Source organism: Anolis sagrei, chromosome 2, assembly GCF_037176765.1.
Source record: "Anolis sagrei isolate rAnoSag1 chromosome 2, rAnoSag1.mat, whole genome shotgun sequence".
Taxonomy (NCBI): Eukaryota; Metazoa; Chordata; class Lepidosauria; order Squamata; family Dactyloidae; genus Anolis; species Anolis sagrei.
Genome location: NC_090022.1, coordinates 79,052,742 through 79,075,269, shown reverse-complemented (window position 1 = coordinate 79,075,269; position 22,528 = coordinate 79,052,742). Strand labels below are relative to the sequence as shown.

At 42.1% G+C, this 22,528-nt stretch overlaps 1 protein-coding gene across 1 annotated transcript in view; it reads right to left on the bottom strand.

Annotated features, from left to right (window-relative positions):
- Positions 1–9,919, bottom strand: part of RNF145 (ring finger protein 145) — a 76,558-nt gene extending 66,639 nt beyond the window's left edge. Inside the window, exon 1 of the mRNA XM_060765566.2 lies at positions 9,556–9,919. The gene's annotated coding sequence lies outside the window, so the exon portion shown is untranslated. The remainder of the gene's footprint in view (positions 1–9,555) is intronic.
- Positions 9,920–22,528: the final 12,609 nt, after the last annotated feature.

Sequence of the window (22,528 nt, the reverse complement as noted above, 5' to 3'; positions counted from 1 at the left end):
TATAAACAAGCCCAAGGAAAGCCAGAAAATGAGCTGTCTTATGTATGAACCACCCCATTCTGTGCGCACACCCACTGCAACCATGTATATGCTGTTAACAGAAATTTCGGTGTACAGTCAGTCCCCCACATTTGAAGGTTTCTCTTTCACATATTTGATTATTTGTGACTGCCCCTCATGCCACCTTCCCTCCATGAAGATGCAGCCTGATTTTAAGCTCCTTCCCCAACAATCCATCTCCTCCCTTCTGTTTCCACTGCCAGATTTTCAATCCCTTTCCAATGATCCAGAGCTGTTGGCATGACATGGAAGGACAGGCTGAGGGTCAGCGAGTTCGTGGATTATTGGGAAAGGGATTTAAAATCTGGCTGAGTCTTCATGGTGGAAAAATGGTGAATGGCACTGTTGGCGGGACACAGAAGGACAGGCAGAAGGGTAGCAGAAGGTGTGCAACAAGGAGGGCGATAGCTGGGAAAGGGGCTTAAAATCTGGCTGATGCTTCATTTGGGCAGATGGGAAAGGGAATGATAGACCAGGGATGCTGGTGAGAAAGGAGTCTGGAACATGCATGTTAGGAGGGGCTTATGGTAATTCATATACTGCCAGTCCCCCACTTTTGTGGGAGTCCTGGGCTCCTAACACAGGCAAATGTAGGAGACCAACAGTATGTGAACGATGCTTTGAGTGCAATCTTGCGAGAATAAATTAGTATGGATAAATTTTCTTTTGTAAGCTCGTATCATACACATCATAGATTTTCTACTGTGCAAAGGCCATGGGTGAGATACGGAAAAGCTTTACACAGATTGTAAATGTTTGATAATAACTGACAACACAGGAAGATACCTTGTACCAGTTGAGACTATTTTCCCATTCACGCCTGTACTGTCTGTGCTGACTACTAACACCTTTCAACAAATGGTCTTTCGTATCTTTTTAGACCTGTATGGTGCAATATGCACCCACTACTATTGGTGAAATCATACAAAGAGCTTACAGCAGTTTGGGAATCATGTGACCTTCAAAAAGCTAAACTGCAGGTCCCAGAATTCTTCACCACTTGATTATGCGGGCTAAGGCTGCTGAAAGTTGCATTTGGTGTATGATTCCCCTACTTGGTTTAATTCAGGCATCTGTCTGCAAAATCAAAACAATAATGTTCAAAGTTTCAATGCTTTGTTTATTCCTCTGTGAATTTCCTAGGACAGAGAAAGGCCTAGATTTTAGTCATTTATGGATTCTGATTTGTCACAGCCTACACAGAACACAAGTGCAGCATACACAGAAGAACACCCCAAATTGACTGTCATTAAAATGTACTAGCTGTCATTAAACATTCTGAACAGTAAGTAATACCAAACATGCCATCAAAAAACCAAAACAAAATACGTCATTTCAATATCTTAGGGGTTTTTTTCAAAGCAGGAAAACTAAAAGCTATTTCAACCAAAACCTCAATCCATCTGTAGCAATAAACAAGCTTTTGGAAAGACTGCTGCACTTAGTACAAGCTTCCAAATCTTAGATTCTGTGCCTATTGAAAAGAACAGCTAGGTAAGCAACAGTCGTCACTACAAGACAGAAAAGCAATGCAAAACAGATGCATCATATAGAACTGAAAGACGCTGGGTTTATGGCAGGAGCAACGTTTGGCAAAACTCCCTTAGATGATAAAAACATTGATACCCAGCTGTTTAGCACAGCAGCCTTAACATTTGGTAGTAACCTTTTGATATACAATTGCAATTCATGCTATTTGGCAAGATTGTTTTCCTAGAATGCTTTCTATATGGCCCCCACAAGGATTAGAATAACAGTGCCAACAGCTTAGAGGAAAACATGCTCCCACCTGTACTTAAATCTAGAAAACATAAATGACACTGTGTAGTGGTTTGAGCATTGGACTGCAATTCTGGAGGTCAGTGCTTGTATCCCCTCTCAGCCATGAAAACCTACTGGGGACCTTGGGCAAGTCACAAACTCTCAGTCTCAATGGAAGACCCCTATGAACAAATCTTACCAAGAAAACCCTGTGCTAGGTTTGCCTTAGGGTCACCCTAGCAAGAAATTACAAAAGGCATACAACAACCAGAGAAGCTTTCCCTTAAAAGATTTGGGAATATATACACAGACATATAGGGGATCTGTTGTAAAACTGACAGATACCTGCTAAAAACATTTCCAACCTTTTTGTCACATGCACACGGTATGTGCTGGCACAGCAGTGCCAGGAGACTTGAATTTCTTTTTCTTGCACTGCTAGTTTGTATGAATTTATTTAAGCCATGCTTTTTGCAATCAGGTAGCTACCCCAAGTTGCAGTCATAGGGCCAGAAACCAATTATCATTAGAGTCTTTAGGCCCGCCCCTTTTCCAGGGTTTTGGAGGCAAAGGAGGACCTTTGTTCAGTCTCACTGTTTGAAGCCTAACAGCAGGACGTGTGGGATTCTCTTTCCCACCTGCACAAAAGCTTCACTTCTCACAGCTCTGCTGGGGGAGTAAAGGAATAGTTCCACAGCCTTTGCTGGGAGAATACAGCCAGCCTTTGCTGGGGCAACAGGACAGTTCCTACTGCCTTCGTGGAGTAAACTAAAGGACACCTTTCAGCTTGGTAGATCTACAGAAATCTTGTCTCCGGCTATCCATAAAGCAGCTTGGAGCCGGGAGTAGGGGCAAGGTAAGCAAGGTAAAGAAAGGTAAACAAAGATTGCCCAGGGAGAGGTCAGAAAATTTCCCTAAGGAAGAAAGGAACAGTTTACCACCAGTTGCCTGCCCTTGATAGCAGATTAAGGAAACTACCGGTTTTCCAAGGTCATAAAGTATTTAATTCATTTGTTTGAAGATTTAACCCTAAATAAAGAACTTTGTTGAACTTATTTTGAGCCTCAATAGAACTTTGTGTTGGGAAATCTAAGGGGCCCTTCAGCTGAGGCACCTCGGCGTCCCGTTGGGCATACAGGAGGCATGTCCTGTAAACAGACATTATTCCAGCGTGCAACAGCACACGGTATCTAGAGGCAGCAATTAAATACAACCTTGAAAACCGCAAGCTGGCCAAAGATCTACAGCTAATACTTTGAGGTACCTCACCAAAATACTTTGACTCTGTATAAGCTATTGCAAATACAGGTTATACCATGTCTGCAGTAAGTGAAATACTTCAAGTCTCCAAGAATGCTCTTCTCTTTCCAGTGCAAGAAGGCAGCTTCAAGAAAGGAATTCTTAGGGTCTTTAAAGGTTATATTTGGAAGACATCAATGTGTGCATGCCTAACAATTCCTCTCTTAGCTTATCAACACCAGCAGGCTACAGCAAAGAGTGAGATCGGAAACAAGGCCATTCTGCAGGAACTATTAAAAGACTACCTCTTTTCCCCCTGCACTCCTTTTGTGATATACCTTTTTAGACTGTAAACATAAAGGCAGAGACTATCTTGTTTTGTGAATTGCCCTGAGTCCCCTTGGGGGTTTAGAAGAGCGGTATACAAATACCACAAATAAATAAATGAATTTTATTTAACTCACTTCAGAAATCATTTTTGTTTGCATGTTTAAGAGAAGGATAAATGTGTTTTGAACAAGGAAACTTTTTAAAAGTCTGTCACTAAAAGTAAAACATTCAGCTTTGTGTCAATCTTTTGATCAGTCCCTCAAAATCCATGGGGCAGTTTATTCATCGTTTCAGCAGAAGCTTACACATCTTTATCAGATTTACTCTCTGAATGCACTATTTCATTTAACAGGATTTTTTAAGAGACAAATATTAACAGATCGCCTTCTATAGTGCAAAACAATAAGGTACTTAATGCAACTACAACAGTATTTATAGAAGCATAAGTACAGCAGATGGAATAATATATGAATCCACATTACCTGCACTATACAATTATATCAGTCTTATAGCAGTTTACCTGTCCCATGTCCACCTTAAGGAATCCTGGGAACTGTAGTGTACTGAGGTATTTAGAATTGATTTCTGGACAATTTTAATGTATTCCCCTTGTACTACATTTTCCAAGGTATCCTGATTTAATTCCTATTTCCCTTCTTCTAGAATTTTCTGCTGGAAAGCTTTAGTGTTGTTTCTCAAAATATGCTATCAAAGTGTTCTGAGAAGAGACCATTGAGGATGAAATCAGGACGTAATATTACTCTTTTGAGCAGAAAACCAAATATAATGTTAAGACGGCCTTTCCCAGCCTAGAACCTCAAGATGTAAGGGAGTACAATTTCCAGAACAACATAGCCAAATATGCTGTGATTTTATGTTCAGAGTACAAGGGCACCATATTGGAGAAAACTAATCTTAGATTACTTATGTATTTGCATGTTATTTCTAAAAGTAGACACACATTTTAGAGCTCTTGTTTTAACACTAAAATGGTGTGAAACTTGCAAGATGTGCATCTAGATATAGAAATTAAGAGATTTTAAAGAGCTGCAGTACAAATGGCAAGTGTATAGAATTCCATTGTATTACAGTACAATAAAACAGATCTGAGTCTATAAATATTTCTCAGGACAACTATTTAAGAATTAACTCCAACAAGATGTGTGAACAATTTTATGTATCTTCGTAGAAAATTTGGAGAATTAAATAAATATTTCACAGAAGCCAGTTTTGTAAAGAATGTATTGTATCTGGTTCAACTGTCTTAAAATGATCCCTGAGATTCAAGCATTCTACTTTTTAAATAGAATTTTGACTGATAACTGCAAAGTAAATACAGTCTGAACTGAATAGCACCTTTGTCAAATGCTTTTATTATCGAAACCAGGAACATATAAAATCCACCTGACTCTACATCTTTTCTTTAAAGTCAAGATTCTATGAAGTATATGGAAGTGAGCATAGCTTAACAATATCTAGCCGTACAATAATTCAAGAGAAGCTGAAATGTAAAATATTAGCCTAAGGTCTAACTGTACAAACTACCAACAGAAACCCAACTTGCCTAGTTTCAAACAAACCTCTCAACTGCTGAGGATGACTGCCATAGATGTGGGTGAAACGTCAGAAGAAAATGCTTCTGGAACATGGCCATACAGCCTGGAAAACTCACAGCAACCCAGTGATTCTGATCATGAAAGCCTTCGACAACCAACAGACTAATTATAATATACCACCAACACAAAATTAATGGAAATTGAACTGAGGATGTTTCCTGCATGATGCAAAAAGGTGAGACGCTTTTTCACAGCACATGCAAATACATGACACAGTTGAAGGGAACTGTAGCATGTTATTTACAACACCCTGTAGAAGTGTGCATAGAATCACTATTCAAAAACCGTGTGACTGTTTTTGCAAGAAAAAAAAAACAAACCCACCCCAAATTCCTTATTAATGCCATAATTTAAAAAAAATGTCTTTGCCATTGATAAGTTTTCATGCCATGCAAGGCCACACAGTCTTGGTCAGCCAACTTTTTCCAGTAAGACATGTGGTTTTAAGAATCACAGGACAAAGAGAAGCACAACAACTGATGCCTTTGCCAGTATTCACAGTTTCAAAAATGTTCACGTTTGCTTATCCTAAAATAGTTACAACACAGCATTTTGGCATGGAAAACCTACTAACCCTGCTTCCTTCATGCATCTGATGGACACATAACCCCAGAAGTATTTGGACAATAAAAGGGATAATGGAACTCCCGCGATAAGTGAGGGAACACTGTACCTGGTTGGGAGCCTGCCAATAAAGACTACTGGTACTGTAAGCTAAATTTCAGAGGAAGGAACTGACAAAACCATCTCTGGGTATTCTCTGAACAAGCCATCCCTATAAAAACTATGAAATGCAAAAGTTGACAGGTAGCTTGAAAGCACATGTATACACATGCTAGCTTATGGCAACAACTGATGGAGAGCGGGAATTTTGGCAACTTTTTGTTCCAAGACCCCCCGCGATAAGTGAAAATCCATGTAGGGACACCATATTAATTTTAATATTTATACAATATTTTATGTATTATTTTATGTATTTTATATATTATTTTCTTACCTGCCTGCCTCCCGGGCCTCCACAGAGCCTCCAAAGCCACGAAGGCAGCAGCAGACCAGAGAGGCAGGCCTTCCCCGCCGTGCCTCAGGCTGACGCACTTCCGGGGTCCCTGGCCTCCCTTGGATGTAAATATTTAATATTAATATTTCCAAAAACCTGCAAAAAAGCGAGTGTGCTGTCTCCTTGACCTCCGCAGAGCCTCCAAAGCCAGGAAGGCAGCAGCAGACCAGAGAGACTGGCGTTCCCCGCCACACCTCTGGCCGCCGTACTTCTGGGGTCCCTGGCCTCCCTGCCCTCCACTGGACATAAACATTTAATATTTAATATTTTTATTAACATTTCCAAAAACCCGCAAAACAGCGAGTCTGCTAAAAGCGAACCGCGAAGTAGTGAGGGAACAGTGTACTAAACCCCGGTGGCGCAGTGGGTTAAAGCACTGTGCCGGCAGGACTGAAGACCGACAGGTCGCAGGTTCGAATCCGAGGAGAGGCGGATGAGCTCCCTCTATCAGCTCCTCATGCGGGGACATGAGAGAAGCCTCCCACAAGGATGATAAAACATCAAAACTCATCCTGGCGTCCCCTGGGCAACGTCCTTGCAGACGGCCAATTCTCTCACAACAGGAGCGGTCGCTCCTGACACGACAAAAAAAACAAAAAAAAAAACTGTACTAACCAGGGCTGACTCTGCTTAACTTTCAAAATAAGACAGGATCTGGTGCCTTTATAGAATTTAGGCCACAACTAGCAGCATACCCTAACCACAATTAGGAAAAAGTTAAAAAGTTAAGCAACCATTTTCTTATTACAATTTTGTTTATTTTCTACAGATCTGAACAAGGCAAGCAAAACTAAGGATCTCATTTTCCAATATATGTAATGGATTTACATTTAGGAAGGTGTATTCAGAAATGCAGCTTTATATTCTGTAGAAAAACCTAGAGGCATATTAACATAACTTCTGCAGTACAGCACCTAGCATTATAAAATATTAACTATTATTTTATGGGAGCCCCCGGTGGCGCAGTGGGTTAAACCCGTGTTCCGGCAGGACTGAAGACCGACAGGTCGTAGGTTCGAATCCAGGGAGAGGCGGATGAGCTCCCTCTATCAGCTCCAGCTCCTCATGCAGGGACATGAGAGAAGCCTCCCAAAAAAGGATGATAAAAACATCAAACCATCCAGGCGTCCCCTGGGCAACATCCTTGCAAACGACCAATTCTCTCACACCAGAAGCGACTTGCAGTTTCTCAAGTTGCTCCTGACACGACCAAAAAAACCCTATTATTTTAGATGTCAATATAGTAAACAAATAATTTTACCTCTGTTTTGCTTAATAGTGCGACTTAAATGTTGAACCTAGCTCCATTTCAAAAAAAATGGTACGACAGGTAGAATTATACCACCTTATAAACATGGGAGAGAGCAAGAGATCTAAATTTTGTACGGGAGCAGAAACAAAAGCCCACCCACATATTTTTTTTTAAAAAATGCTGAAGTATGTGAAAAATTATATCTGTTAAGTCCGTTTTTCTTCCAAACCAGTCCATCCCCTTTGCACATCTCTCTCTTTCTTATCAGAGGGACAAAGTCATACCTGATATGGAGACAGATTTCAGAAACTACCTAGCTGTCAAAAACACACTTGGGAAATGCAACCCATCTGCAGTCCCAGGGGGAAATTACTCCCCAAAGTGTTACAGGGGAAATGAGGCATTTATCAAATAATTCAAATGGGTGGCAGAAGAGAGATGCCCAAGCAGAGTGCCCTGCTCTTCAGGCTGAGAGACGGGACAGGGAGCCTTACATAAGCCTTGGGTTTTGGTCCCATGGAGGAGCCCCTCTCCTCCTCTCTTTCTCGCAGGGAGCTTCCAGGGCCCTGAAACTGAACAAATTTGGCAGGAGGAGGGGAGGAGACACCGCTCTTTCTTGAAAGGACAACCTTTCCCTATGGTTTTGGCATTTTATTAGCTCTCCTTGGCTTCTAGGGATGAGGGTTTCCACACCTCTACAACTCTGGTCAGAATGTAAACAAAGCACAATGGTAAAAAGGATGCAAGGGAATAGCAAGCCCTAATGTTTACAAAGCCCAAAATTGGCATTAAGGCATCCCTAGAGGAGTCCCCGGTAGTGCAGCAGGTTAAATCGCTGAGCTGAACTTGCTGACTGAAAGGTTGGAGGTTTGAATCTGGGAGCGGGGTGAGCTCCTGCTGTTAGCCCCAGCTTCTGCCAGCCTAGCAGTTCAAAAACATGCAAATGTGAGTAGATAGATAGGAACCACTTATGTGGGAAGGTAATAGCGCTCCGTGCAGTCATGCTGGCCACATGACCGTGTAGGTGTCTATGGACAATGCCAGCTCTTGGGCTTAGAAATGGAGATGAGTATCACCCCCAGAATCGGGCATGATTAGACTTAATGTTGAGGGGAAACCTTTACCTCCATTTGCGAAGGGTCTCTCTACTGAAAGTGAAAAAAACTATGAAAACAAGCCAAGGCATTTACAAAACCCAAAACAGAGGGGTCACATCTATCCTTCTTCCAATGGCACTAAAACGACACCCTGGTGGAGAGAGGCAGATTGTCCAGGCCACTTTCTCTCTGGAAAGTGAGCACCCCCAACTCAAATCAGGACCCCACTTTCTTTGGAAATTACACATTTCTCCACACACTTTTAATACTTTTTCAATTAAGCGATAGTATTGTCGAAGGCTTTCATGGTTGGAATTACTGGGTTGTTATAGGTTTTTGGGGCTGTATGGCCATGTTCCAGAAGCCTGCATCTATGGCAGGCATCCTCAGAGGTTGTGACTGCCTCAGGCCCCTTCCTAACTGGCTGAGTGGTTAAAAGGAAAGGGCCCATGGCTGTCCCAACCTCTGAGGATGCCTGCCATAGATGCAGGCGAAACGTCCGGAGAGAATGCTTCTGGAACATGGCCATATAGTCCCAAAAATTACAACAACCCAATCAATAGTATATTTGCTGCAAAATTAAAGTAACCCCCCCCCCTTCAACTCACAACCACTAGGAAGAGAGATTTCCTCCTCTCTCTGTACTTCTCCCCCTTCCCACTCCTGACAGTCACCCAAGACTTTTCCAGTGAGTATTTGCTGCAAAATACCCCCTCCCCGCTTTGAGCCCCCCCCCCCCCCCCCGCTGAGTTCAGCTGCGTTTGAACTCGAGTAACCCCGGAGGGGGAGGAAGGAAGGAGGGAGGGGACTTCCCAGCACGCATCTATGGGGAAGGGGGAGTTCAGGACTAGAAGGCGCCTTTGGGGAGGGGGGTGGGGAGGGCGCCTCATTATTCAATGGGGGAGTGAGTGGGAGGAAGGGCCAGGCAGCCAAGGCGCCCCTTTGAGCGGGAAGGTAGAGAGGGGAGAAGAGGAGGAGGAGGAGGAGAGTGGGGGGCAAAGAGGGGCGCGTCCAGAAGGGGCAAACCTGGAAAGAAAGGCCTGCGAGGAAGGAAGGAAAGAGGGGAGAGAGGATGGAAGACGCCATGCTCGGGGAAGTGGGGGGTGTCTCTTGCAACCCAGGGGAAGGGCCCTTGCTTCTCACCTGGCCTCCGCCCCAGCCGAGGAGGAGGAGGAGGAGGCGGAGGAGGGGGCTGCAGCCGCCTGCTTGGCTCCCCGCCTCCCTCCCTCCCTCCCTCCTTCCTTCCTTCCTTCCTTGCCCGCCTGCCTCCCTCTTCGTCCTCCTAAAGCAGCGGCCGCGGCTCCCTGCCTCCAAGCCGCCGCGGCTCCAGGTGGGCCCTCCTGGGCACCATTGCCGTCGCCGTCCGAGCGGGCTCTGCCTCCGCCATTAACGGGCAGCCATGGCCCCAGGAGCGGGAGGGGGAGGGCGGGGAGGAGGAGGAGGAGGAGAGGACGCCTGGCGCCTTGGCGTTTTGCGCCTCCTGCGCGGCCCCCTCCGCCACTGCCACCACCGCCGGAGGAGGAGGAGGAGGACACGGCGCATGCGCAGGACGCCGCCGCCGCCGAAACAAAGTCGGGGCTGGGAAGGGAGGGAGGGAGGAAAGGAGGAAGGAAAAAGGAAAGGAAGGGGGAAGTAGGAAGGAAGGGAAGGAGGAAGGAAAAATTAAGGGAAGGGGGAAAGAAAAAGGAAGGGAAGGAGGAAGGAAGGGGAAGGAGGAGGGAAGGCAGTAGGGAGGAAGGAAGGAAGAAGGGAGAGAAAAGAAGGAAGGGAAGGAGGAAAGAAGGGGGAAGTAGGAAGGGAGGGAAGAAGGAAGGGGAGAAAGGGAGGGAGGGAAGTAGAAAGAGAGTGAAGGAGGGAGGGAGGAATGAAGGGGAAAGGAAAAAGGAAGGGAAGGAGGAAGGAAGGGGGAAGTAGGAAGGAAGGGAAGGAGGAAGGAAGGGGAAGTAGGAAGGGAAGGCAGTAGTAGGGAGGAAGGAAGTAGGGAGGGAGGGAGGAAAGGAGGAATTAAGGGGAAAGGAAAAAGGAAGGAAGGGGAAGTATGGAGGAAGGAAAAAGGAAGGGAAATAGGAAGGGAGGAAGGGAAGGAGGAAGGGGAGAAAGGGAGGGAGGGAAGTAGAAAGAGAGTGAAGGAGGGAGGGAAGAAAGAAGGAGGCAGACACCACCAGATAATCAGGCTGAATGGGGCTCTTTTCTTCTTCTTCTTCTTCTTCTTCTTCTTCTTATTATTATTATGGATTTAAAGATCGAACTGCAAAGACTCTGGCACAAGCCAGTCAAGGTGGTTCCAGTGCTGATTGGCACACTAGGTGCAGTGCGTAAAGACCTTGGCCTGCACTTAAAAACAATTGGTGTTGACAAAATTACCATCTGTCGTCTGCAAAATGCCACCCAACTTGGATCTGCACGCATTGTTTGCCCATACATCACACAGCCATAGACACTTGGGAAGTGTCCAATGTGTGTGATCGAATACAAAAGCCAACATAGCGATCTTGTTTTCTGTGTACTAATCTTATTGTGTATCTAATAATAATAATGTATTGTGGAAGGCTTTCATTGCCGGAATCACTGGGTTGTCGTAGGTTTTTCGGACTGTATGGCCATGTTCTAGAAGCATTCTCTCCTGGTGTTTCACCTGCATCTATGGCAGGCATCCTCAAAGGTAGTGGGGTTTGTTGGAAAATCGGGTTTATATATCTGTGGTTAATCCAGGATGGGAGAAAGCACTCTTGTCTGTTGGAGATAGGTGTGAATGTTTCAGTTGGCCACCTTGATTAGCATTTGTTGGCCTGACAGTTTTTAGGTGTAGCTTGTTACTGCCTGGGGGAATCCTTTGTTGAAGGATTCCCCCAGACAATAACAAAGGATTCCCCCAGGAATAACAAATGCTTCCTCCCCAGACAATAATAAAGGATTTGGCGAACAACATGTAAACAAAAATATTACATAGCACAAAACATAATCATCAAACCACAACATATCTAATAAAAAATTATAAAACACGTGACATATGTAATAAATATTTAATAAAGCCACAGTTTAAACAGTCAAAATGTAAACCCCCCATATAATCCTTTTGGGGATACCCTGTATGTATTAATAGGACAGATGGTAACAAATCCATCTGGACGCATTTTACAGGAATCAAAAATGCATGCTTAGGATATGCATTCTTTTGCTATAAAATGTAATTTTGAAAACCCTGTACCAAAGTGGTGCGATACATTTTTGATAGTTTTGAACTGTACATAATATTCTACTCTGAGCCAACAATGTGCTGCCACCTTTTCTTTTTTATTTGCATCCACAAAAACAAAGATATTGTGGGATTGTCTGTCTTGATATCTTGGATTATATGGCTGTGTGTAAGGGCCCCAAGAAAAATATATGAAGCTCTTCTGGTAGGCATAAGTTGACGGGTGAATTGAAGGCACACATACACACAAGTATGTTTACATAGCTGTCACAATAGGATTGAATTGTAATAGAATGCAGAAAGATGCAAATTGTGACCCTGGTAATGAACCTTCAAAGAGCTGTGTAAGGTGATACGAGTCAGTTAAGCAACTTGATTGTGTGAAATTATTGTTTGTTAGTCCAATGGTGTGAAAGTATAAAATTAGGCTTATCCCAACCCAAGGGGAGAAAAAAAATGTGGTAGCACCTTTAAACTAGCTGTTTTTTTTTTTTTTTTTAAATAGCATGAACTTTCAGGTTCTAAGACAGGTATTGGCAACCTTTGGCCCTTCAGGTATTTTGGACCCCAACTCCCACAATTTCTAACCATCGGTATGCTGTTAGGAATTGTGGGAGTTGAAGTCCAAAACACCCGGAAGGCCGAAGTTTGCCCATGCCTGTTCTAAGGTCTTGGCCATGAAGTTTATTTATAAAGCGGTTGGACAGCAACAGCATGTAATAGGATCCAGAAAGATGCAACTCATGTAGTAGAAAATTCTCTTGGGAAAATGTGATTATATGTTTGCCTTGCAATGAAAGCATATATTGTCATAAATGTATTGTGCTAAGAAACCATTGTTTCAGATTTATGCTAACATTAAAATTGGTGATTGTATCTCTTCTCTTTCCAAGCTTCCTTCACTGGTTGTAGCAAGTAAAATAACGACTTCTACTTTTGGTTTTTTATTTTGTGATTCATGTCACAAAATAATAAAGTCTATTTAAAAAATAGAAAGTCAATTTGAAAAAGAAAATCAATTCCAATTAAATCAAAAACTTCCAAAGGCCTCTAGTGACAAGTAAATGCTATTCATTACGTGGGGAAATAAATACCAATCATTGCAGTATTTGCCAAAGGGAATGTTTCCATGGCCATTTTTCTCCCATATGTTATATGTTAAGAATAATGTGCAGTTACTTGAAAAACGTTAAGACCGAGTTTTATTTCCAAGTAAGTGCCTGTAGGATTGCAGCCTATAGTGGAAAAAAGTTAGGTTTTGCTAAGAAATAGAGGGAATTATAGATGTACTTTCAGGGCATGGTTTTGACAGTACATCTATAATGTGTGCCAAGGGGCGCTGAGGATGGCTGCTTACAAATCATGATGCTGAAAGCTCTTGAAGCAGCACAGCCCAAATCTGCTAGATACATAGAAACAGCATCACTTGCTACAGCACAGCTAAAAACCCAAGTAGAATACAGTTTGATCCACAGGTCTATCTAGTATCCAGGAGTCTAGGTAGTTGTTTCTAAGGCCCGTCGCAAACTAGGTTTCTGCTGGAGAAATCCTTGCTAGCAAGTCCCTGACGTCATGAGCCTGCGCCTCTCTCCCCGCCCCTTTCTCCGCCCCTTTCTCTTTGCGAGCGTGGTTTTTCCTTTGCTAGGGCAGCATTGCCCGCATTTTCTCTCAGTTGAATTCAGCCAACTGAGAGAAAATGCGGGCAATGCTGCCCTAGCAAAGGAAAAACCACGCTCGCATGGAGAAAGGGGCAGAGAAAGGGGCGGGGTGAGAGGCGGAGTCTCGTGACGTCAGGGACATGCTAGCAAGGTTTTCTCTCGCAGGAACAGAGTTTGCGACGGCTCTAAGGCCCGTCGCAAACTAGGTTTCTGCTGGAGAAATCCTTGCTAGCAAGTCCCTGACGTCATGAGCCTGCGCCTCTCTCCCCGCCCCTTTCCCCGCCCCTTTCTCTTTGCGAGCGTGGTTTTTCCTTTGCTAGGGCAGCATTGCCCGCATTTTCTCTCAGTTGAATTCAGCCAACTGAGAGAAAATGCGGGCAATGCTGCCCTAGCAAAGGAAAAACCACGCTCGCATGGAGAAAGGGGCAGAGAAAGGGGCGGGGTGAGAGGCGGAGTCTCGTGACGTCAGGGACATGCTAGCAAGGATTTCTCCAGCAGAAACCTAGTTTGCGACGGGCCTAAGAAAGGAAACAACATCCCTTCCTACAGTGTCCTGGTTGTACAAGGGCAGTCCCAACTATTCCTCTGTTGCCTCACCTTTTCATGTGATTTGAAAATACCCCAGTTTTTTTCCTCTTTCTCTCACTGTGCTCCTTTTGTACTCAAACAGCTGTGACTGTAGTTGCTTGTATGTTCTTCCTTAGGAATAGCCTTTGACATCTTGACTACACTCTGATATTGCTTGGCCACATACCCCAGTTTTCATCTGTGAGATGTGGGAGGCTATAAGCTTTGTGTTGCTATGTTAATGTAACCTTTCTTGGACACAAACTGTTCTTGCCAGGCACAGTTATAGATATTTGGCATGGCTGGTGCTGGCATTCCTGCAACTGGTTTTCCTATCTGTTTTAACAAATAATCTTTCCAGTTTGGATACTCCTTGAGCACAAATTCCTTTAACAGAATGTCTTTCATGAAAACGTTTTCATCCCAAAACATATCCTCCAATGCAAAAACCACACAGAGGGATTTACCACATTCCAGGGGGAATAACTTTGGTCAGTCTTTTTAAAAGTCTTCCTGCTAGTCTCATATACTGTTGCTACAGCATCTAGAATTATAATTTACCCCATTATGAACTGAGCTTTGTATAAATTACATTTCTCAGTTCTCAAGTATCAACCGAGAAAAAATCACTCTGATCTCAGAAACAAAAGCTCTGTTGAAGTTGGAAGAATAAAAGCATGCAGGACACAGAGGAATCTCATTAAAGCATCCTCCGAATTGAGAGATAATGTGAGGGCCTGATGACAGCAGCTGGACAAAAGCCATCAACTTAAATTGGTCCAAATGGACATTCCTTTCAGGCAACAATAACATGCGTGGAAACACAACACATCCTAAAAATGTCTTATGTGTTGTATGTACATGTAAATCTCTATTCAGCTGTTACAAGATGAAATAATTATCCTGTATAGATATAAGAGCTCTATGGTATAAAGTGTCCACTTAAAACTCAGAGGCTGAATGATGGCCATTTCACACCACACAATTTCACTTTTAAGTCATAACTCCATTTTATGGAATCCTAGGATTTGTAGTTTTGGGAGGGACCCTTAGCACTCTCAGCAAAAGAGCTGCACCCCTCACCAAACTACATAGTTTTATCTCCCACAAAGCTACGGGGGATAAAATGGAGCCATTGTATAATAACTGTGTAGTGAGATAATTTTGAGCCTGTTTTACAGAACCAGTCAGCACTCCACATTCACTGGGGTTAGGGCAAAGTAGGAAACTGGATAAAGAAATTGCTATTTGCTGAGAAAACACATCTGCTTCTTCCAGTATATGGTCAACTGCTGCTGGAAGCTGACTACAGAATTATCCTGGAGGACCTAAAGATTCCTAGAGATATGTTTTCTTTTAAAATCTCCAGGACTTTCCGGATGACAAAAGGAAGTTGATTATAAAGTCACACTTGGAGATTCCTAGAAAATATTTTTAATCAAATCTCTGAATAATCAAATCCGCAAAAGTCAAAACCGTAAATGTGGAGGATGGCAAGGTAGACAGCAGGATAGTGTGTTCTGTATCAAAGTCCAGTTACTTGAAATCCATTTTTATCCTGCCTTGCTGTTAGTTACATTTTCACTGATGAAATTGACACCCATTACACACAATTAATACACATAGGTTCAGCTGTATACATTGTTAACTGGGAGCAACTTCCATTGAATTCAGGAGTCCTTACTCATGAACCCCAAGGTTCAAAGGCAAGTATTTAATTCATAATTGAAAATGCAAACATTTGCAAATGGCTGCTATTTTTTAACCATCCAGCTATAGTAAGAACACTTCAAAATCGGAGGCAAGGGTAGTGAACATAATCTTGAGTACGTTCCTAACTTGATGACTTCGCTGAAGCTCATTTGTCATGATCCAACTTGAAAGCCTGGTTATTACTCCATTCGGTTAACATATTCTGTAACACTCTTGTTTTCTCTTCTGAAAAAATGTCCTTGAGCTGCGCTGATCTATATTCTACCTGAAAGCACAATATCACTGCTTCTGGTTAGCCATGCACATTGCTAATTATTACTTGACATGGCTTTCCTCCTTCCCATTCTATCATCACAACAACGAGGAGAGGTAGATTAGGCTGAGAAAGATAGTGATTGGCCCAGGGTCAAGATTCGGTTTGGCTCAATACGGCATGAAGCATCCATCAGAAGATACAAGAACCAAGCTTTTGCAGTTTTCAGGAACCCTTCTGCTACATACTAGCTCCCTGTATTCTATTGTATTTAGAAGTAAATCTCATTGAGCAGAATGTGTTTGCTCCCATGTTAATGGGCACATGGTTACAATCATCAGTACTTTTTTTCTGACTGAGCAGAAGAGAAGCCTTTGGGTACAACATTCCTATCTTTAAAAAATTATCTAAGGGTGTGACTTCACACACCCAGAGGCTTGGAACAGTGCCGATATGCCTTGTGATTTCTTCATTGGGAGAAGCGTGATTTGTTGAAAGAGAAACATACATATTATAGTCATATGTCTTTGTTTATTCTGTTGCCTTCTTAGTCTGCCTGTAATGTTTATAGCTAGTTTCCCCGGGGGGGGGGGGGGGGACACACAAATAGCTGCATATGGCAGCAGCTTCTCTTTTAGTATTTTCCAGTTTGGATCCAAAATGAAACCATACTAGATCAGATTGACTTTGTATCATTTATCAAATGCAGCATTCTGTCTAAATCCACATTAGTCCCATCAGTGGAGTTTACATAAGGCTTAATGTACAGTTTAGCAATTAATACAATAGTGTTTTTTTCTGGCTGACATCATCAAATGTATTTAGGATCTGTTTACTTTACGCATCGGCCAAATACCCTTGAAAGACCATCAGTAATGAGATAGTTAGTTTCCTATTGTTTACACTTACTACTGATAAGTGGAGGTATATTGCTCTTGAATTATTTGGAATTATGAAAACAGTTGGCCTTCCACATTTGTGGGTAAAGCTTTTGTGGATTTGAATATTTGTGGGTTTTATTAATATGGCTCTCTAGGAATCTCTAGGTCCTCTAAGACTGCATCTATATTGTAGAATTAATGCAACTTAACACCACTTGAATGTCCATGTCTCAATGCAATGGAAACCTGGAAGTTGTAATTTTACAAGACTTTTAGTCTTCTCTGCCAAAGAGGCTGGTGCTTCACCAAATTACAAATCCCAGGATTGCATAGCACTGACAAATGGAATTAAAGTGGTGTCAAACATCATTCATTCTACAGTGTAGATGCCATCTACATCTTTCGATGCAATGTGACACTATGCCCCTTCCACACAGCTGTACACAATCCCTATTGAACTGGATTATATGGCAGTATGGACTCAGATATTCCAGTTCAAAGCAGATGTTGTGGGATTTTGTGCCTTGATATTCTGGGTTATATGGCTGTGTGGAAGGCCCTTAGAGTGCTAGAAAGAATAACATACTTCTCTAGGTATTTGTAAGTCTGCCACCAGAATTTTATGGTCAGTTTCCAGTGGAAATTCCAGAGGAGGACCTAGATATTCCTAGATAAATGTTTTATCAGATTTTTTTTAAAAAATGAAAATTTAAAAATATGTGATTTTTCCACTTTTGCATGGGTCCTGTACCCCTAATCCCCTTGAAAGTTGAGGTCCTACTATAATAATATTTTAAATCTAGCTTTCTCAGTTCTGGTGACAGCTTAGCTTTATGTAACAAAGATGTTATGTCTGATGCTGGATATTTAATTTTATTCCTCTATTTTAATTAACACTGCTTTTTAAACTGCCATGGCACATCCTTTCAGTAAACCTTTCATGCCAACACTAGATTCCCTTGGGTTGAGATTTCATTAGTATGCTATATATGAAAACAGAGCAGCATCGTGTTTTCTTTCAGTGTGCATAATTTTTATTTTTCTATGTATTTTTATCTGCCAGTTTGTGTTCTTTCATCCAGTTTCTAGGGATCTTTTTGGCTCTTAGTAGAGTTTCTCATTGAACAACTGAATTTATTTATTTATTTACTTCACTTTTATCCTGCCCATTTCAGCCCGAAGGCGACTCAGGGCAGTGTACAAATCGGCAACAATTAGATGCCATATATATAATCACAAACAGGGTTATGTCACTCTTCATCCAATCCAAGTTATTTTAAAATCATTAAAAAAAGCTACATTGTACTAAGTGGAATTTACCTATGAGCAAATTGATAGATTAATTCATATTCACTAATTGAATTACTGCAACAAAAGAATGCAACACTTTTTTCATTGCATAATTAGTATGCAAGACATCCCACCTGTATAATATCTCTTCCCTCTTGCACAAATGGGAAATCTTGCCGACCACTAGTAGAGTTTTTCACGTCACTAGCATTATGGTATATTCAGACCAAATACAGTTATCCCCGTGACAGGGTGACTGCCCCTAAAATCAAAACTATAAACATCTGAAAAATTGGTAACCTTTTCATATATCATTTCTACATTTCCAAAATATCTTTATATTAAGAAACAAATATTCTTTATGTTGTCGAAGGCTTTTATGGCTGGAATCAGAAGCATTATCTCCAGATGTTTCGCCCACATCTATGGTAGGCATCTTCAGAGGTTGTGAGGATGCCTACCATAGATGTGGGTGAAACATTAGGAGAGAATGCTTCTGAAACAGGCCATACAGCCTGGAAAACTCACAGCAACCCAAATATTCTTTATTTTATACTTTGGACTCAATTTCAATGCAGATAACACAGATTCTTACAATATTAAATCAGTTGTTGCCAATGTGTGGAATTTTTTTCAAGATCACCACTCACTATCTTAATATGGAAAAAACAGAGATCGTAGTGTTTAGACATGATCATCTGGTAACCCCCTACTGTGTTTGCTGCATCTTAGAACTTATGGCATCTTACATTCAATGAAATACGGTAATTATAGTGTTATGTTTTAATTTCTTTGTCCCTGATTGCATTTATTTAATGTTCTACCATTTAGTGGAAATGACATTCTAAAGAAATATTGTTACTATAAACTGAGAAACCTCAAAAATACTTGACAGTGTTTATAAAGGATCCAATTATCATGTTTATCTGAGACTTGTTTATCTTTTCAAAACAAGCATCTGTTCACAAACACACGCTACCCTTATCAGTTTTTGCACAAAATGAAGAATGCTGCTCTCAAAGTTATGCAAAAATAATGAGGTTTAAATGTTATATTAGGACTCTAGGAGACCACAGTTCACATCTCTGTCTAGCATTATAGATCCACTAAGTAACCTTGGGCAAGTCACATTCTCTCAGCCTAAGAGGAAGGTAATTGAAAATCTCCTCTGTATAAATATCTTGGCCAGAAAAGCTTATGAAAGGACTGACATAAGTCAGAACCAACCTTTAAGGGCCATAAGAACAACATGAACATTTTATTGGTGTCATAAAGCATTATTAAAATACATACTTAGATTAAAAAAGCATTACAATGCAGTCTTGGAATTTTTTGGATATCATTACGATGAAACAGCTCAACATTATGAATTCAGAGCTGTAATTATGTAGACATCATATACTGCATTTAATATTTTATGTAGACATATACTTTCATCCCTCCACTGTCACAGGTTTCATACTTGTGGTTTTATTTGTGAGACTGCCACTAGCATGTAGTATTGCCTTGTGAATACTCACTCCGTCTTCAGAAGTGGGGTGAATGGTGTTTGGGAGGTGGCGTATTTTTTTTAGAAGAGGAGTCAGCCTCATCCACTACTTCATCTTACTGTGGATTTTGCTCATTTTACTCTTCCTGCATGCCATGAATGTTGTTTTGCCCAGGTAAAGGAGGTACTGGGGAGGAACAGACACATGTAGCACATAGGAAGATGAGGAGGAAATAGCTCCACAATTAAGTGACGAGAAAGTGCATAGGGCTGGTTCCTACTTTTCTTCCTATTTGCCATATGTTTTTGTTCTACCTGAGGGGACGTGGTTTTAAAGAGAATTTTCAGAGATGTTGCCAACGATTTACATGATTTATATGTCACGATTTACTGCCATATTGGCCTGTTTCTGCAGTAGGCCTATGTTTACAGAAAATGCTGTTTGAGAAATCAGTGCTCCAGAGAAGAAGTTACCATTCAAGGCTAACAGTACATCTGGACAAAACCGGCTAGCTGGTGGCTAGTTAGTACTCCCCAAGTTTCCCAGTCGCTCTGGAGCCATGTTTGCAACAGAAACAGATAAGATTGATTCATTGAGACAGTCATGGTCAAAGAACAATAGTCTATAGTTGTGCCATTGTTGTGTCATTGTTAGGATCCCACGTGTGCTATAATGTCAATCAAAATCATAAACAACTAATGAACAACTGTATAGCAAGCTTAGATCAATGAAATGATTTATCTTTGGGAACCAATGAAAATGTATATTCCATTTACTACCAAAGTGATAAAAACCTGCAGCCCCATTGGGGGTTGCGACAAACCCTTTGATTGCATTCCTGTATGCTCGTTTGTCGTTATTGCTATAGCCACACAATAAATAGTTTTTTGTAGTTTAAAAGATTCAACTTTTGTGGTGTCCATCCTATTGGAAAGGGGGCTCTTGCTTTTGGGAAATATTTTGGTTTCTTTGCCCCTACACCACCAGGTATCTCCTTACTTTGTCTGGGTGAAACAGTAGACAGAATCCACAGGGTATGTAAAGGAGCATGTGAGTCCAGCTCGTTCTCTTCCTCCTGGGATTATCTCTGGTTGTTCCCTCCCTGCATCCCATTTCACGTACCCTGTGAATCATGGCACCAAAATTTTCCTTTCCCTGTGTGCTGCGAGTGTGTTTCACCTGGACAAAGTTAAGGGATCACAGCAGCGGCACTATCCCTGCTTCCCACCACCCCTGTCCCCTGGACATATTCATTCTTTCTCCTTTTGCAGGGAATTTGTGCCCCTCGTCATCTTGTGGCCGAGTGTGATAATTTTCCAAGGGCAGAGCCTTGGCGGTGGGTCTGTAAGTGATTTTAGACATCTATTCTGGATCTACATGGTTTTTCATGATGAGGACATAGATGTCCAGGTGGAAGTTGGTCCCGACAAGAGTTTGCTTTAAGTGCTTTCCTTTTCTCTTTTGCCCTCTATTTATGCCTCTTTCAAATCCACAGCCCTGTTGGCAACAGCTGACCTCCAGTTCCAATGCCCAAGTGACAGGTCTTTCCAGTTCTCGGTGTTTATTCCACATTTTTAAGGTTACCTTTAAGCTTCTGACAACACATATGAGTAATTTGTAAGTTGAATGTTTGTAAATCGGGGACTGCCTGCACTAGCAGAGAATAGCAAAGATTAGGAATGATTCGTGAAGAAACTAAAAGAAGAAAGTGTAAAGGTGGGGTTACAGCTGAATATTTTGTTGTTGCTTCGTTCAGTTGTTTCTGACTCCTTGTGACCCCATGGACCAGCCCACTCCAGAGCTCCCTGTTGGCTGTCACCACACGGCTCTTTCAAGGTCAAGGCAGTCACTGCTCTTGGTCAGCCCCTCTTCCTTTTTCCTTCCATTTTCCCCAGCTTTTCTGTCTTCTCATTATGTGGCCAAAGTACTTCATCTTTGTCTCTAATATCTTTCCCACCAGTCAGCAGTTGGGCTTTATTTCCTGGAGGATGGACTGGTTTGATCTTTTCGCGGTCCAAGGCACTCTCAGAATTTTTCTTCAGCACCACAGTTCAAAAGCATCTATCTTCCTTTGCTCAGCTTTCCTTATGGTCCAGCTCTCACATCCATAGGTTACTACAGGGAATACCATTGCATTAACTGTGGATCTTAGTTGCCAATGTGATGTCTCTACTCTTTAATTATTTTATTGAGATTGGTCATTGCTCTCCTCCCAAGAAGTAAATGTCTTCTGTTTTCCTGGCTGCAGTCTGCGTCTGCAGTAATCTTTGCGCCTAAAAATATGAAATCAGTCACGGCCTCCACGTTGTCTCCCTCTATTTGCCAGTTATCAATCATCTTGGTTTTTTTTTTAATGTTTAACTGTAACCCAGCTTTTGCACTTTGTCCTTTCACCTTGGTTAGGAGGCTCCTCAGCTCCTCCTCGCTTTCAGCCATCAAAGTGGTATCATCTGCATATCTAAGGTTAATGTTTCTTCCAGCCATTTTAACTCCAGCCTTGGATTTGTCAAGGCCCACATGTCGCATGATGTGTTCTGCATACAAGTTGAATAGGTTGGGTGAGAGTAACCACACAACTCTGAAGTAGACAATGAAGGCTTTGAGGTGGTCAAAGGCCCCATCCACACTGCCATATAACGCAGTTTGAAAGACTTTCTGCGCGCAAGCATTATTTGATTTGCAATCAAAAATGTGCCAGGATTAGGATAGCTATGACGGTCCCTTCCACACAGCCAGAATATCAGGGCAGATGGCCCACAAGATCTGCTTTGAACTGGGTTATTTGAGTCCACACTGCCAGATAATCCAGTCCAATGTGGATGTCATACAGCTCAGTGGAAGGGGCAGAAGGAGGAGGTGGACAGGATCCTCAAGCGCAAAGGTACAACCCAGCAGGCGACGTGAAGGCACACAACACACCCCCAAGATAGCAGCACACGTTTCAAACGCCAGAAGAGACACATGAGGCACCTGTCGCGTTCTTTCAAACAAACCAAAATGACTGCCGCGGTATTCGGAAGCAACAGAGCTGAGTTTCCCTCTACAAGTTACTTATATCTATGTTTCCG